Source organism: Archocentrus centrarchus, chromosome 2, assembly GCF_007364275.1.
Source record: "Archocentrus centrarchus isolate MPI-CPG fArcCen1 chromosome 2, fArcCen1, whole genome shotgun sequence".
Taxonomy (NCBI): Eukaryota; Metazoa; Chordata; class Actinopteri; order Cichliformes; family Cichlidae; genus Archocentrus; species Archocentrus centrarchus.
In genome coordinates, this window is record NC_044347.1 from 12,975,079 (window position 1) to 12,992,833 (window position 17,755).

Genomic DNA, 17,755 nt, shown 5'->3' on the forward strand with positions numbered 1-17,755 from the left:
CCCTCTGCCAACACACAAACTGGCAGACCTGGAGCCATGTCAAACTTTAAAAGAACTGCTAACACAAAAACATTCTGAGCAAAACATTCATTCTACAACTGCACCCTCTGATCAACCCAGCAATTTAATTTCATCTGCTTTACTTAAGATTTTATAAATTGCTGCCTTATATGTCTGGCTTTTGTATTTATGTCATACTCTGTTATCTTTATAGTGAACTCTGATGGGCTGTCTCTCTGTTGATGAAGAAGGTAGAAGGTGTAAACAGCAGGCACAGTAATGGAAATGTTTCAATGCAAAGACCACAGTGTTTGGCTCTGACTCCCATACCAGCTACTGCATACACATAATAGGTGCACAAAACTGTTCTACATAGAGGCGACTATTTAGAAGACATAAAACATGTGGAAACCTCTGGAGATTTAAAAAAATAAAATAAAAAATGAATACAAAGGACTGCAACTACTGCCATGGACACTAGAGGAAAAGTGAGCCAATCCCCATAGACTCCCATGTTAAATTGCACTCCTCCCTCATTTCCAGATATGGTTGTGGTAAATAGATGTAGATACCAGTACGAGACTCATTTTGCTGCATGATTTCTCTCATCTTACACACGACTTACATGTGTTTACATCAGTATTGATCATGTGGGTTCCCCTAAATTCCTGAACGCAATCATATGAATTGCTCACTGTTTAAATAAAGCCCAGGTTTAAAAGCATGAAGCCTCAGGCGCTGTGTATGATGCTTGTTGTTGATAAAATCAAAAAAAAAAAAAATTCGCTGTGTGCTTTTTTATTTGACTTTGTCTTTTGTGTCTGTTTCCCAAAATTATTATTCCTCGTGATCTGTTGAGTCTGCGTGTGGCTCATGGTTGGTCACTTCCTGTTTTATTTTGACAGACTCATGTTCTCTGTACTTTGTGTTCAGTTTTACTTCCTCTGTTTTTAGTTTCATTGGTTTCACCTGTTATTCCCTGCTGTTTCCACTTGCCCTGATTACCTAGTGTTTGTATTTAAACCTTCAGTTTTTCTCTGCTCCTTGTTGTGTCATTGTACCTCCTAGCTGTGTGTTCCCTGTTTAGTGTGTTGTAGTGATGAAAAAAGGAAGCTTTTGTGAAGCACTGAACCAATTGTTTCGGAAATAGGTTCATTACTCGAAGCTTCAATGGGGTATACATATATATATATATATATATATATATATACCTCCTACGGAGGTAGAACAATATTTTATTGACCTGATAGAAAATAACACTACTCCTAAACATTGCATATCTAAAATATATAAAACTTTACAAATAACAACTGATAACACTTGGTTTATTAAAGGAAAATGGGAGTTAGAGGCCAATACCATTATTGGAGAAATAGAATGGGAGGATAGTTTCATATCTAGCAGCAAAATTATTAACAGCCCCACATATAAGGAATTTGACTGGAAGGTGAAGGTTAGATTCTTTAGGACTCCAATGGAATTGGCTGGCTTTTTCCCCTCATGCTCACCACTGTGCTGGAGAGGCTGCGGGAAGATTGGGGACCATACCCACATCTTTTGGGACTGTTTGTATCTCCAGAAGTTCTGGCTGGATATCAAGAAGGAAATTTATGTAATTTTGGGAGTGGACTTACCCCTGTGTCTAGAATACTATGTACTGGGATGTATACCCAAAGACGTGCTAGGCCTCACTGCTGAAAGACTTAATATACTAAATGTTTTACTCTTGGCCGCCAAAAAAATGATAACCGTCCTGTGGAAGCAAGTGACAGCACCAGCAATAACCCAGTGGATCAAAAGATTAAAGGTCATTTATATTATGGAAGATCTAACTGCACAGCTGAGACTGAAGAAAGACATTTTTGTTAAGAGGTGGTCACCAATTAAGATATATCTGGAAAGAGAGGGGGGAAAGAACTAATTCAACTGTATGCTGTTCTGTTTCTTTTTTTTTTTTTCTCTCTTCCTCTCTCCTTTCTTTTCCTGTGCCAGGAAAGGTTCTGTGTTCAATTTAATGTTTATATCTGCAATATAATTTTTCGTGTTTGAAGCTTAATAAAGTGAGTTCAAAAAAAAAAAAAACCTCCGAGTCTGTGTCATGATATTTGATGTTTGGTACATGACTGTAAACAACATAATTGTAAGCATCCAGTGACTTATATGCGCTGCAACTTCTCTCCAGTGTATATGCTGGGTTTCTCCACCAAATACACGTATATATATGCCCACTGATACTGGGCCACTTGCTAACACACCACGGGGATCGGAGTCGGTTGCTGGTGGTCAAAATTAATTTTTGCAGGTAGTTTTCACGATCTTTCGTTGATAATCCCTTCTGGTAGATTGAAACGCTATTGAACTCCGCCGTACTTCCGTTTCCAAAATGCGCGCGCATCGCTACCTACGTCATCATTGTTTACAAACAGTAAAAGGGTCTATACAGTGCAAAATGCTTAAAGTGCAGAGAAACAAATTAAAGTGACATACTGCTTTATTAACAAACAAAATGATTTTGTCAGCTGTTGTTTTAACATGACTCAATTAACTTTATTTAAATACTGTAAACGAACTATTAGTTATTCAAACATTTTAAAACTATTTACTTATGTCCACAGTCATTTATGGTCTGGGCTACACGAGGAAGATGAGTTCAGGAATCAGTCCATCGGGTCGGCGCCAAAAGAAAGTTATCTTTCAGTCCCAGCGTGAGGGACTCAACTTTCTGTCCATGATGACAATGACTTCTGAAATATTTGAGGATATCTTCCTCAAATGTTTTGGTCTGAAAGCAGTCTTTAAAATGATTTTTTTTTTTTTTACAAATCTTTTCTTTTTAAGGAACTGAAATAGATACAGTATTGTGGAAAAATAACTCATGTTTAAACATAACCAAGTGTAGAGTTGGCAGACATCAGGAACTACATGAGTCTGATCAAATATTTATAGAAAATGTTTGTGAAGGAGTTAAAGTTGTACAGTGGGAAGAGAATCCAGAGGCTTTGAAATGATGTTTACAGTGAAATACTGTTGTGTATCATACAGTTGCATTGTGTTTTTCATCAAGGACTGTAATGAGGTTTAATGTACATCTTTTGTATTTGAAATTGTTTACCATAAACAGTTTTACATTGTCACCGTATATTTTATACGGTGAAGGTCTGGCAACCACAGCTACCAGTATTTTACCGTGAACCTGTTTACGGTAAACGCCTGATTTAAGTGTGTTAGTCTGGAGATGATTCAGGTAGAGGGAACTGTAATAATAGAGCTCAATTCATCAGCTGGTCGTGTCTGTGGTAAAACTACTATATTCCTGTGGTCTTACCATTAAAATGAACCCTCATTGAACTCACTGAACTGTCTAAATTCACACAAACAGGACCACCAATACTCACTTCACTGCTAAATGGACATTCCGTCTACATGAAGATGTTTCTGTTTAATACTGAGATGTGCCTGTGGATCCTCTTTATTACGGTTACTGTTTTATTCCATTTAAAGCGTCTGTTATCAAACTGCTTCCTCCTGTCACACTTCTCAACCTCTGACCTCCTGCTCAGGTCGACTGTCCCATCAGGCTCTGATCTCGGTCTTTGTGAACACAGTGACGATCTTCAACACGGGCACCAAAGTTGAGGCTACGGTTGCCGATGCTCTCGTAAGAACAGAAAGCACCGGGCTTACGATGCAAATAAAAATGTGGGGCTGGGGTTATTGATGCTGACAGAATTTGTTCAGCCCTGCAGTAACGTGCTCTCAGCTCTTTCTCTCTGGATTTTGTAAATTTCAGCTCTTAGGAGACTCAAAGAGTAAGGTACAGGTAGATCTCACCTGTCACCTGCATGCAGAGCATGAGCTGTGCACACTGCAGTGTTAATTTCGTTGACGAAATATTTTTGTCATAGTTTTCGTCAGCGACCTTTTTTTTTCATGACGATAACGAGACAATAACTAAATAAAAACTACCTAAAATTATAAAAACGATAACGATATTAATTGACACTTTTGTCAACTAAGTTATGTAAACAATGTCAGCAGGGAGAAAGAGAAGAGCCGATGTATGGACACTTTTGTCCTTTGATGCCGTGACAAACAAAACGATGTGTAAACCATGTGTATTTTTATCTCGATAAAAATATGACAAATCTTAAACAACATCTACAAACCAGTCACCCAGCTCTCCATGCAAAGTAAAGTGCTCCATGCAGGGGTAAAGTGTTTTTCCCAGTTTAATGTTTGTGTTTAGAGAAAATCTCCACACCACGGTGGATTAGCCTTTCCTAATCTTAGTCCTGAACACTGCCCTGTACCGTTCAGAGCGTGTCCTGCTGTAAAACGCTCGGATTAGCTCAGTAAGTTGGTGTTAATGATCAAGTGTGTGGGAAGCAGGTGAAATGCTAATGTTAATATTATTAATAATATTGCATAACTTCAAAACATTTTTTTATTTTGTGTAAGTGTGTATAATGACTAATTCAAGGGAACTGAAGAAAAAGCATTTACATTTTACACCCTATTTTAGTCAACTAAATCGACTGTAGATTTAGTCAATTATATTCTTATAATTTCGTCGACTAAAACTAGAGTAAAACTAAAACTATTCACATGACTAAATTATGACTAAAACTAAATTACATTTTCGTCAAAAGACTATGACTAAAACTAAATCAAAATTTGCTGTCAAAATTAACACTGGCACACTGACTTTACATCTTAAACATGGATGCAGTGATATGAGAAGCTGATCTGAGCTGTTGCAAGAGTCAAAGCACTGTTGTTCAGCATTATTTCAGGTTATTTAACATCATCCCTGGAGATCAGCCCTTTGGGTCCAGTTGTCCTGGACCTTTTCAATATTTCACAAATTTTCGATCACCTACCATAATATTGATTCCTTATTCCTTAATGGAGACTTAGCTGGGACCAATGGATTGCTGCCTCCTGGTGCAGCTTTGCAGGCTGTGGTGGGCGCACTGCATCTGTTTATAAGAACCACCTCTGTACTGTCCTTTTTACTGTTTTATTTCTAATAAACATTTATGGCAGTGATTTCTCTAATGTCTATTCATACAATTTTTAAACACAACAAAATAATGTATCATTCTCCTCAGCACAGTGCAGTGGAGAATGCAGTGCTGCCAGCTTCACAGGAATGTGGGATGGCAGCAGTTTGACTCGACATCAGCGTTATCAGGTACTGTCCAGAATTTGTTTTCTTTTCTTTTTGATGGTGTTTCTTTTTGTTTGTTTTTGGATTCTTTTTTCATGTCTGACAAATGTTCACCTCAGTAATTACGCTAACTCATAACTCTGTTTTCTGATCAGCATCACATGTCCACATTACTGAAGTTGCAGTATTTTTTGCAGTTTTACTGAACAGTTGCAGGTTGGCTTTGGAAATTATATTAATGCAGACATTTACCACATTCTTTCTCTAGGAGGACCTTCGTGACCTTTGGATTAAAGATGCTTAATATGTACACAAAGACAAGGTGTATATTTTACATTCAGGGTAGGTATGTCATCTAACTGAAAATTTGTTTAATTAATTTGTGTAAGAACTATAATATTATCATTATTATTATTATTATTACTGCTTTATTTTTTTTTGTTATTCTGGCTGCAGAGAGGATCCTGCCAGTCCACAGCAAACACCTGATGACTAATGGGGTACTCAAGTAGGACTGGTGACACTAAAATTACATATTTTTCCCAAAGAATGTCTAAATGCAAAAAGTGATTTATATTTCAACAATGTCTTTGTTTGCAATGGGCTTTATATGTTATTTTCTTTGTAATTAACCATGGGCAGTTGGTTGTAAAATCTTAGCCACTGTTGTTCCATATTTTTTTTGGGTGAAGTTCTGGCAACAACAACTGCCACTGTCTGAATGTTATGTAGATTTTTACAATAAAATACTGTTATGTATCACACAGTTGTATTTTATTTTTCATCAACGACTGTAATTAGGTTTAAGGTATATCATTTGTATTTGGAATTGTTTACCATAAATGATCTCCTCCGTGAATCGCCACCTTATCGTGGTGGAGGGGTTTGTGTGTCCCAGTGATCCCAGGAGCTATGTTGTCAGGGGGCTTGTCCCCCTGGTAGGATCTCCCATGGCAAACTGGTCCTGGGTGAGGGTCCAGACAAAGAGCGGTTCAGAAGACCCTTATGATCGTAACAGCAAGGGAACAGTTTACCCTGCCCGGGATAGGGTTACCGGGGCCCCACCCTGGAGCCAGGCCTGGGGAGGGAGCTTGAGGGAGAGCGTCTGGTGGCCGGGCATTAGCCCGTGGTGCTTGGCCGGGCGCAGCCCGAAGAGGTTACATGAGCCCGCCCTCCTGTAGGCCCACCACCCACAGGAGGCGTCGTAGGGGTCGAGTGCAGTGTGTGTTGGGCGGTGGCCAAGGGCGGAGGCCCTGGTGGACCGATACCCAGCTATCGAAACTGGCTATTGGGACATGGAATGTCACCTCTCTGGTGGGGAAGGAGCCTGAGCTAGTGCGTGAGGTTGAGAGATACCAGCTAGATATAGTTGGGCAGACATAGTTCTGCACCTCCATTGTTGAGGCTGCTGCTCAGAGCTGTGGCTGCAAGGTGGTTGGTGCCTGTCATGGTGGTAATCCCCGAACCAGATGGTGGTCACCGGAGGTGAAGGGAGCATCAAGCTGAAGAAAGAGTCCTATTGGCAGGCCAAGCGGAATGCAGCTCGGGCAGTGGCCGAAGCAAAAACGCGGGTGTGGGAGGAGTTCGGTGAGGCTATGGAAAAAGACTTTCGGACGGCATTGAAGCGATTCTGGCAAACCGTCAGGCGACTCAGGAGGGGAAAGCAGTGTTCCACTCACACAGTTTATAGTGCTGGTGGGGTGCTGCTGACTTCAACTGAGGCTATAGTCGGACGGTGGAAGGAATACTTCGAGGACCTCCTGAATCCCACTGACACGCCTTCTGTAGTGGAAGCAGAGTCTGGGGACGAGGGAGATGATTTGACCATCACTGGGGGTGAGGTCACTGAGGTAGTTAAACAACTCCTTGGTAGCAGGGCCCCTGGGATGGAAGAGATTCGCCCTGAGTTCCTGAAGGCTCTGGATGTTGTAGGGCTGTCTTCGTTGACACGCCTCTGCAACATCGCGTGGAGATCTGGGGCAGTGCCATTGGATTGGCAGACCGGGGTGGTGGTCCCCATCATTAAGAAGGGAGACCGGAGGGTGTGCTCCAACTTTCGGGAGATCACACTCCTCAGCCTCCCCGGTAAGGTCTATGCCAGGGTGCTGGAAAGGAGGGTCCGTCCGTTAGTCGAACCTCAGATCCAGGAGGAACAATGCGGTTTTCGTCCTGGTTGCGGAACGCTGGACCAGCTCTTTATCCTCTCAAGGATATTTGAGTGTGCGTGGGAGTTTGCCCAACCAGTCTACATGTGCTTTGTGGACTTGGAGAAGGCATTCGACCGTGTCCCTCGGGGTGTCCTTTGGGAGGTCCTGCGGGAGTATGGGGTGTCTGGCCCGTTGTTGCGGGCCATTCAGTCTTTGTACAACCGCAGTGAGAGCTTGGTCCATATAGCCGGTAATAAGTCGGATTTGTTTCCTGTTGGTGTTGGACTCCGTCAGGGCTGCCCTTTGTCAACGATTCTGTTCATAATTTTTATGGACAGAATTTCTAGGCGTAGCCAGGTGGCGGAAGGCTTCTTCCTTGGTGGCCTCACCAAGCATTATGGAATGCAAGAATATCCTCTGGATCAGTCCAAGAGCTGATGATGGACTTATACACCATCTTTCTGAGGTGCTTAAAGTTTTTCAGGGGGACTGGAACATTCCTGATTTGAGGCCAGACTTTATTGATGATCCAGTTGGTGATGGCTTTGGTTTGCTTTACGGAGCAGGTTGTGCCCGCCTTCTTGATGATTTTCATCACCAGCTCTTCCACGCAGATTTCCACAGCTAATCTGTGTTTCCCTTCATCTTCAGATGTGACAGCACAGTCTGTTGTGGCTTCCATCCCAGAGTTGTTCCAGTAATGTTTTAACAAAGCTGTGTTTGGCTTCATCTGGCGAAGTGGAGACAGATGATCTCGCCTCGCTGCCCCACATTCTGTAAGAGCCCATCGCCTTTATCTCAAAGGATCTGATCTTCCTTCAGAATTGCCACCACTGAACTGGTAGAGATGTGAAGTATCTCCAGTATCTTTTTTGCCACCAGCTGGGCGGTGTCTTGATCGAGGCAGCCTCCCTGCAAGTTTTTCCACTGCTCCTCTGAAATTGAACCAAAAAAGTCCCTGATGATGGGAAGGACTGCAGCCGTGTCGATTTGAGAAATCATTTTTTTAGGGTTTTCTTTGTAATTATAGCTGTTAAAAATATGTGTTTTAAAGATCGTGTGTCTCGTCCTGAACTGAACCGAAGGATGCTGCCTCTGGGTCGCTACTTATGCCTGGCGTCTGATTCTGGCATCACAAAACATAAAAAGCTTGTTCGTTAGCCCTGCCCACAAGCAAGAAGAACGCGAAATGAGCGTTGCTTAGAAACCGACACGCAACGGCGCCGTCCACGTCTCTCTGATTTGATTGGAGCTTGGTTTGGAGAGGCCTTTTATCCAATCGTACAATGGACAAACCATAATTTTAAAGCAAGAGAACTTTATTTGCATTATAAAAACAGTTTTTTTCCACACCATTAAAACAACTTTTTGTGTGCAGCCTCATATATTTTAGCTTAACTTGGCAAACATGAATGTTTTGTAAGATAAATCCTTTTTGCATTCAGTGTTCCCTATATGAGAAGCCTTTTACTTGCTTGATTTTATGTATTTGTTCTATTACGAAAGCAAGCATTCTTACTTTTCTATAATATTTTAATCAAAGTTTCATTTTTTATTTAACACAAAATAAATGAACAAAACACTGCAAACAAATCTACCAATGCCCATCAAGGCAAAACTGTTATACTCTCTTGTGGTCTCCTGTCCTACTCACTCATCTCTGGTGATTTTACCAGTACAGTCTAGTATATTGCAATGAAATGCAGTATATTCTTTCATTTGGGACAGATCACACATTTTTAAATGACTGTGCATGGTATATTTACATTTTTGGTATTGCTGGATTTAGAAAACCAGCACATTAATTCAAGAAGCCTACTGTGTTACATGACAATACATGCAGCCATAGGCGTAGGAACCGGGGGGGATGGAGGGGACGTGTCCCCCCCAATATTGGAGACAGGCGCATTGTCCCAACCAAAAATTACACAGCAGAGGAGAAAAATGGTAAGCATGCACTGGTAACATTTATCTGTGCATTGGTAACAATTATCTGTGCACTGGTAACAATTATCTGTGCACTGGTAACATTTATCTGTGCACTGGTAACTATGCACTGGTAACAGTTATCTATGGACTGGTAACATTTATCTGTGTATTGGTAACATTTATCTGTGCATTGGTAACATTTATCTGTGCACTGGTAATATTTATCTGTGAATTGGTAACATTTATCTGTGCACTGGTAACATTTATCTGTTCACTGGTAACATTTGTGCATTGGTAAGCATGCACTGGTAACATTTATCTGTGCACTGGTAACAATTATCTGTGCACTGGTAACATTTATCTGTGCACTGGTAACAATTATCTGTGCACTGGTAACATTTATCTGTGCACTGGTAACAGTTATCTATGCACTGGTAACATTTATCTGTGATCAAGCCAGTTTGCCCACGTCCTACGATTATAAAACATGTACACATGTAAATTATACATGCAATCATATAAGTGTACACGACACTATTTTTCCAAGAAACATTTGAAAAATAAGAAAGTAAAAGATCAAATAGCATTTTTTAATGCTTTTCTCAGAGCATTTATGGATCTGTCAGGTTTCCGATATGTGCCCCCCCCAATAGGAATCTCATTCCTACGCCCCTGCATGCAGCATAATAAAGCTTGGGACCGAAGACTCAATTTTCATAGTACTTTTCAGTTGGGGCACTTCATACATTAAGTGACTTAACACCCTGATTATGCAGGGCACATTTACATATTTGGTATTGATGGATTCAGCACAACCTCATCTTTCCAACAAGCCATCATATGTGTTTCTATGACAAACCTTGGCAAAGCAATTACAAAGTAAATGAAAACATTTTGCATAGATATATTTTTTTCCATGTTCGCCTATTTTAGATATGTGCTCCAAGGTCTCTATCTAACCCATACTTTAAGATATTCCCATCCAGTTTTTTCTAGTGGGTAAAGCAAAATTCTGACTACATACATGCCTATTCTGAAAGCTTTCAGGCCTTGTGTTATTAATCTACATCAGTTTTTGTGGGTTGTGCGGACAGGCTGTACTTGAGTTCTTTTTTAGTTTTGGGTATATAACAATATCAATTTAACCATCTTGGCAGTAAAATATTTTTGGCCAAGAATCCATTTCATATAGGGGAGGCCTTAGAGATGAGGAAAAACATGGTTGGGTTTAGTTCTACCTCCGGTAGGGGTATGTCAAAATTTTGGGGGCATTGTCACTAGGATGGACACTGTTGCACTGGCTTACCTTTCAGAGTTGAAGATTCTGTTTTGCCAAATAACTACTGTAAGCCCACAAAATAGAAGATGGAGAGTACCTTTGCATAGGAAGGAATAAAGTGGAACTTCAATACACCATCAGCCTCACACCAAGGTGGTGTTTGGGAATGTCTTCCACACTCTGCCAGAAGTATACTGGACAAGTATAATGGACAGCAAGTTATGAATGAAGAAGGCCTCCACGCGCTGTTTTGTGACGTGAAGGCAGATGACCCCAATGATCAGGAAGCGCTCACTCCAAACATTCTCCTGCTGAAAGGGAAGCCCATTTTGCCACCATGTTTGAGTCAGCTGACTTGTATATCAAGAGAAGAAAATCTATTTTTCAACTCTAATAACCTCTTGGGTAGGTAATTTTCTTCAAAGACTGAGTGCGTGAAGGTGAAAAAACAGCTAAAATGTAAGCTGTGTCCAAGGTTATGATGCAGGCTGTTATCATGCTGATGACTACATGGAACTCCCCACAGCTAACAGAACAAGATTGTATCCGCACAATGAGTATAAAGGATGAAGACTGTCGGTGCTGTATTGATCCTTTTGAAGGTTTCTATACCTATTTCAGACTTACTTAATATGTTATCTTTTCAACCTAGTCTCCTTGAGCAGGTTTAACTTAAACTGTGCACTTGTTAAGGCCACACAAGCCAGTTAATTTGAGACAACCTAACCAAGCTGAGTGAATTGCACAATTAAGATGGCATGCTAAAAATGTCCTAGAAGACTTCCGTAGGCCAGACACTGCACATGCTCAGAAGTGCACACATGCATGATGGGAAAGTGGTGGGAAAGAAGATCTTGAACTGGACTCTAATGCAGTCATTAATTTGTTGGAAAAACCAGCAACATCCAAATAATTCAATTTTCAATTCAATTCAATTCAATTTTATTTATATAGCACCAAATCACAACAAACAGTCGCCTCAAGGCGCTTTGTATTGTGGGTAAAGACCCTACAATAATACAGAGAAAACCCAACAGTCAAAATGACCCCCTATGAGCAGCACTTGGCGACAGTGGGAAGGAAAAACTCCCTTTTAACAGGAAGAAACCTCCAGCAGAACCAGGCTCAGGGAGGGGCAGTCATCTGCCGCGACCGGTTGGGCTGAGGGGAGAGAAAAGACATGCTGTGGAAGAGAGCCAGAGATTAATATCAATTAATGATTAAATGCAAAGCGGAGTATAAACAAAGTAAATAAGGTGAATGAAAAGAAACAGTGCATTATGTGAACCCCCCAGCAGACTAGTAGGCTAGTGACAATGCCCCCAAATTTTTGACATACCCCTACCGGAGGTAGAACTAAACCCAACCACATTCTTCCTCATCTCTAAGGTCTCCCCTATATGAAATGGATTCTTGGCCAAAAATATTTTACTGCCAAGATGGTTAAATTGATAGATATTGTTATATACCCCAAAACTAAAAAAGAGCCCAAATACAGCCTGTCCGCATGGTGGTTAACCCACAAAAACTGATGTAGATTAATAACACAAGGCCTGAGAGCTTTCAAAATAGGCATGTATGTAGTCAGAATTTTGCTTTACCCACTAGAAAAAACTGGATGTGAATATCTTAAAGTATGGGATAGATAGAGACATTGGAACACATACCTAAAATAGGCGAACATGGAAAAAAAAGATTTTTGCAAAATGTTTTCATTTACTTTGTAATTGCTTTGCCAAGGATTGTCATAGAAACACATATGATGGCTTGTTGGAAAGGTGAGGTTGTACTGAATCCATCAATACCAAATATGTAAATGTGACCTGCATAATCAGGGTGTTAAGTCACTTAATGTATGAAGTGCCCCAACTGTATTGAGAAAGTATTGAGAAAATTGAGTCTCCAGTCCCAAGCTTTATTATGCTGCATGTATTGTCATATAACACAGTAGGCTTGTTGAATTAATGTGCTTGTTTTCTAAATCCAGCAATACCACATATGCATAGTCATTTAAAAATGTGTGATATGTCCCAATTGAAAGAATATACACTGTACTGGTAAAATCACCAGAGATGAGTGAGTAGGACAGGAAACCACAAGAGAGTATAACAGTTTGGCCTTGATGGGCCTTTTTAATTCAATTTTATTCAATTGTTTTATTTATATAGCGCCAAATCACAACAAACAGTCGCCTCAAGGCGCTTTGTATTGTGGGTAAAGACCCTACAATAATACAGAGAAAACCCAACAGTCAAAACGACCCCTATGAGCAGCACTTGGTGACAGTGGGAAGGAAAAACTCCCTTTAACAGGAAGAAACCTCCAGCAGAACCAGGCTCAGGGAGGGGCAGTCATCTGCTGAGGGGGGGCTGAGGGGAGAGAGCCAGAGATTAATAACAATTAATGATTAAATGCAGAGTGGAGTATAAACAAAGTAAATAAGGTGATTGAAAAGAAACAGTGCATTATGGGAACCCCCCCAGCAGCCTAGGCCTTTAGCAGCATAACTAAGGGATGGTTCAGGGTCACCTGATCCAGCCCTAACTATAAGCTTGATCAAAAAGGAAAGTTTTAAGCCTAATCTTAAAAATAGAGAGGGTGTCTGTCTCCCGAATCCAAGCTGGAAGCTGGTTCCACAGAAGAGGGGGCTGAAAGCTGAAGGCTCTGCCTCCCATTCTACTCTTAAGTATCCTAGGAACCACAAGTAAGCCAGCAGTCTGAGAGCGAAGTGCTCTGTTGGGGTGATATGGTACTATGAGGTCTTTGAGATAAGATGGGGCCTGATTATTCAAGACCTTGTAGGTGAGAAGAAGGATTTTAAATTCTATTCTAGATTTAACAGGGAGCCAATGAAGAGAAGCCAATATGGGAGAAATCTGCTCTCTCTTTCTAGTCCCTGTCAGTACTCTAGCTGCAGCATTTTGGATCAGCTGAAGGCTTTTCAGGGAGCTTTTAGGACAGCCTGATAATAATGAATTACAATAATCCAGCCTAGAAGTAATAAATGCATGAATTAGCTTTTCAGCATCACTCTGAGAAAGGATGTTTCTAATTTTAGAAATATTGCGCAAATGCAAAAAAGCGGTCCTACATATCTGTTTAATATGTGCATTGAAGGACATATCCTGGTCAAAAATGACTCCAAGATTTCTCACAGTGTTACTAGAGGCCAAAGTAATGCCATCCAGAGTAAGTATCTGGTTTGACACCATGTTTATAAGATTTGTGGGGCTGAGTACAAGAATTTCAGTTTTATCTGAATTTAGAAGCAGGAAATTAGAGGTCATCCAGGCCTTAATGTCTTTAAGACATTCCTGCAGTTTAACTAATTGATGTGTGTCATCTGGCTTCATTGATAGGTAAGGCTGAGTATCATCTGTATAACAATGAAAATTGATGCAGTGCTTTCTAATAATACTGCCTAAGGGAAGCATGTATAATGTAAATAGAATTGGTCCTAGCACAGAACCCTGTGGAACTCCATAATTAACCTTAGTGTGTGAAGAAGACTCCCCATTTACATGAACAAATTGGAGTCTATTAGATAAATATGATTCAAACCATTGCAGCACAGTACCTTTAATACCTATAGTATGCTCTAATCTCTGTAATAAAATGTTATGGTCAACAGTATCAAAAGCTGCACTGAGGTCCAACAGGACAAGAACAGAGATGAGTCCACTGTCAGAGGCTCTAAGAAGATCATTTGTAACCTTCACTAATGCTGTTTCTGTACTGTGATGAATTCTGAAACCTGACTGAAACTCTTCAAATAAACCGTTCCTCTGCAGATGATCAGTTAGCTGTTTTACAACTACTCTTTCAAGAATCTTTGAGAGAAAAGGAAGGTTGGAGATTGGCCTATAATTACCTAAGACAGCTGGGTCAAGTGATGGCTTTTTAAGTAGCGGTTTAATTCCAGCCACCTTGAAGGCCTGTGGTACATAGCCAACTAATAAAGACTGATTGATAATTTTTAAGATTGAAGCATCAATAATTGGAAAGACTTCTTTGAACAGTCTTTGAAGAGCCTATCCCAGCTGATATAGGGCAAGAGGCAGGGTACACCCTGTACAGGTCACCAGCCTGTCACAGGGCTAACACAGAGAGACAGACAACCATTCACACCTGTGGGCAATTTAGAGTGACTAATTAACCTAACCCCAGTAAGTGCATGGCTTTGGACTGTGGAAGGAAACCCACACAGACACGGGGAGAACATCCAAACTCCACACAGAGAGAGAGAAAGGTCCGGGCCAAGGTGGAATCAAACCCAGACCTTCTAGATGTCACTCTAACTGTGAGGTAGCAGTGTTAACCACCACGCCACCATGCTGAAAGACAGCTGCTGAAAGATTATGTTAGTCAAATGGAAACTGGACACAAGCAAAGAGTCACACAAGAAAAAAATGCAAGACAATTTATGCACTATACGATGAAGAACTTAGGAAGTGACTCCCAGAGAAGCAATTTGTGCACTTTTTTTGCCACCTTAGATGCTATTATATATCTTAATTGTGATGCAAAAAGCTTATGAATGTTCATAATTATGTTTTGTAATGCTCACTTTTGTTGAGAAAGCTCTTAATAAATCTATTCATGTCAGCAGTTAACACATTTTTGTCCACCCTGTAATTTTTCAGTTTTTTGAAAATAATCAATATATTGTCACAGGTTACTAAAAGCTTTTCACGTTTTCTTAATAAACTAATCACTGACAAATAATATTGTTTGAAAAAATGATCAGATTGCAGTTTCTAGAGATTTTATTTAAAAAGGAAAACAACTATCTCAGATTCTTTGAAGACACAAGCAATTTGCAATTATTTCACTATTTTCAAAAGCCTTATTTTACCAAATAAATATTATTATTGAACAAGGGACAAACTAGCTATCTGAAAATGTGCATTGTATAATCACGTTGGTATGAAAATGTATTTATTTTCATTTGACTTTGTCCATGATATGGTGGACATATTTTACAATGTGCTCATTCTTTATGTGCTTGCAGTAAATTCATAAAAAGTGTGGGAGTGTGACCAACATTCATTTACAACAGCCTAAGGTCAACTTGATATTGAAATTGAAACTTTTTTTCGGATGATTTACGAAGTCCCAAAAGCACTTTTTGGTGATATTGACCCATATAACAAATGAGCACTGTAATTTAAAACACTTTACAGGTGCTTCTTGTGCTGTTAGACCATGTGCCCCAAATTAATGTGTTTTTTCCTTATAAGGCTTTCTACTGGTAAATAAATACAATTTTTGTTTTAATATTAGTAAATTAAATATGACATAACTGAGTTTTGTGGAAATTGTTGACATAAAATTATTAAGTAAATCCAAAGAATTCTTTTTTTGAGTGCACTTAGTGGGTGGAGAACAACTGAAACAGGTGACACAAACAGAAATGTAAAAATAAGCTACCTGGAAGGGCTATTTTTCAAACCCCATCTGCAGATACACACTGACATAACTGTGCTGCATACACATGTAGCCATGCTGACTTTTTATTTATTTTTTTGTCCAGGTTAAAATGAAACTAGTGGATATTCACATGGAAGGATTAAATCTCCCCATAAATCACACAACAGCACAACATTATATTTGCATTTTGTACCCCAAACAGTTTGACCTGAGTGAGAATTACTCAGCACACATTCAGTCTAAGATGAATGTGCTTATATTCATGTGACAAATACTGAAAAAAAGCAGAAATCAGAGTACTTTCTTTTTTATTTTATTTTATTAAATTATGTCAATTTGTTCATCAGTTTAGAGTTTAATTTGTTAATTTACTGACTAAACAGAAAATCCCAACAATCAGACAATATATATATATATATATATATTATTTCCTTCTGTTCCCACGTAAAGCTCCACACACAGATAAGAAGAATCCCCAGATACCACTTGGTTTCTCCACTATTTTCAAAGCATTTTTTCTGAAAAAGTAGACAATCATGTTGTCAAATGTTTCTTCATCTGATGCCATGAATGCGAGAATATCCTCTGGATCAGTCCAGCAGCTGATGATGGACTTATACACCATCTTTCTGAGGTGGTTAAAGTTTTTCAGGGGGACTGGAACATTCCTGATTTGAGGCCAGACCTTATTGATGATCCGGGTGGTGATGGCTTTGATTCGTTTTACGGAGCCGGTTGCGTCTGCCTCCTTGATGATTTTCATCACCAGCTCTTCCACACAGATTTCCACAGCTAATCTGTGTTTCTCTTCATCTTCAGATGTGACAGCACAGTCCGTTGTGGCTTCGAGCAGGTGTCTCTTTACTGAAATGGTTATCACTTTATCAAGCTGTGGGTCTCCTGAATTAATTAATTTCAGCAGGACTTTTGGTGTGCAGCTGGTTTTTTTATTTAGGTACCTGAAAATAACTTTGTCAAGAGTTTCAGTTTTTTTCTGGGTTATTTTCAAATTTCTCCCCTTTATGCCAGGCCATATTCTGTCCATCAGGCGCTGGTGGGCATCGTAAGAGGGCACAGTCTTTGCCGCTTTACCTGCTTTATGAAGCACCCTCCAAATAAGAATGCTTAAACACTTTTTTTCTTCCAGGTCATAGAGAGACAACTCAGAGGATGTCTGTGACTCAGATTCTGAGGGCAAATCTAAACTGCTGTCATCTGAGCGCTGTTTTGAGGTGTCGGAGTCTGTCTCAGCTTCTGGGCTGCTCTCTGAAGTGTTGTCCCCTGAATGTGTATTTCTCTTTTCTGGGGTGCGTAGCCTGCACTTTGTGGGGTGCGTAGCCTGCGCTGTGTCACTGGTTCTTTTTACTTTAGAACCTTTCACATTGCTGTTCTCAGAAGAGGCAGAGTCCAATTTCTCAGCGTTGACCATCTCACACTCCACAGAGGATCTGCTATCTCCAGAGTCCACGGTGGGTTCAGTCTGTGATGGTGCAGAGCTCCCCTCTGCTTCTGTGTTAGGGGCATGGACTGTTTTCTTTGTATGTGGCAGTGGGACCTCAGGACTTTCCTGCTGGCTGCCTGAGGAGCGGCAGCATTTGCAGTGCTGGATGTTCCCAGTGAGTTGTTCCAGCAATGTTTTAACAAAGCTGTGTTTGGCTTCATCTGGCAAAGTGTAGAAAGACGATCTCACTGTCTGCTCCACATCCTGTAAGAGCCCATTGCCTTTATCTTGAAGGATCCGATCTTCCTTCAGAGTTGCCACCACTGAACTGGTGCTGATGTGAAGTAACTCCAGCATCT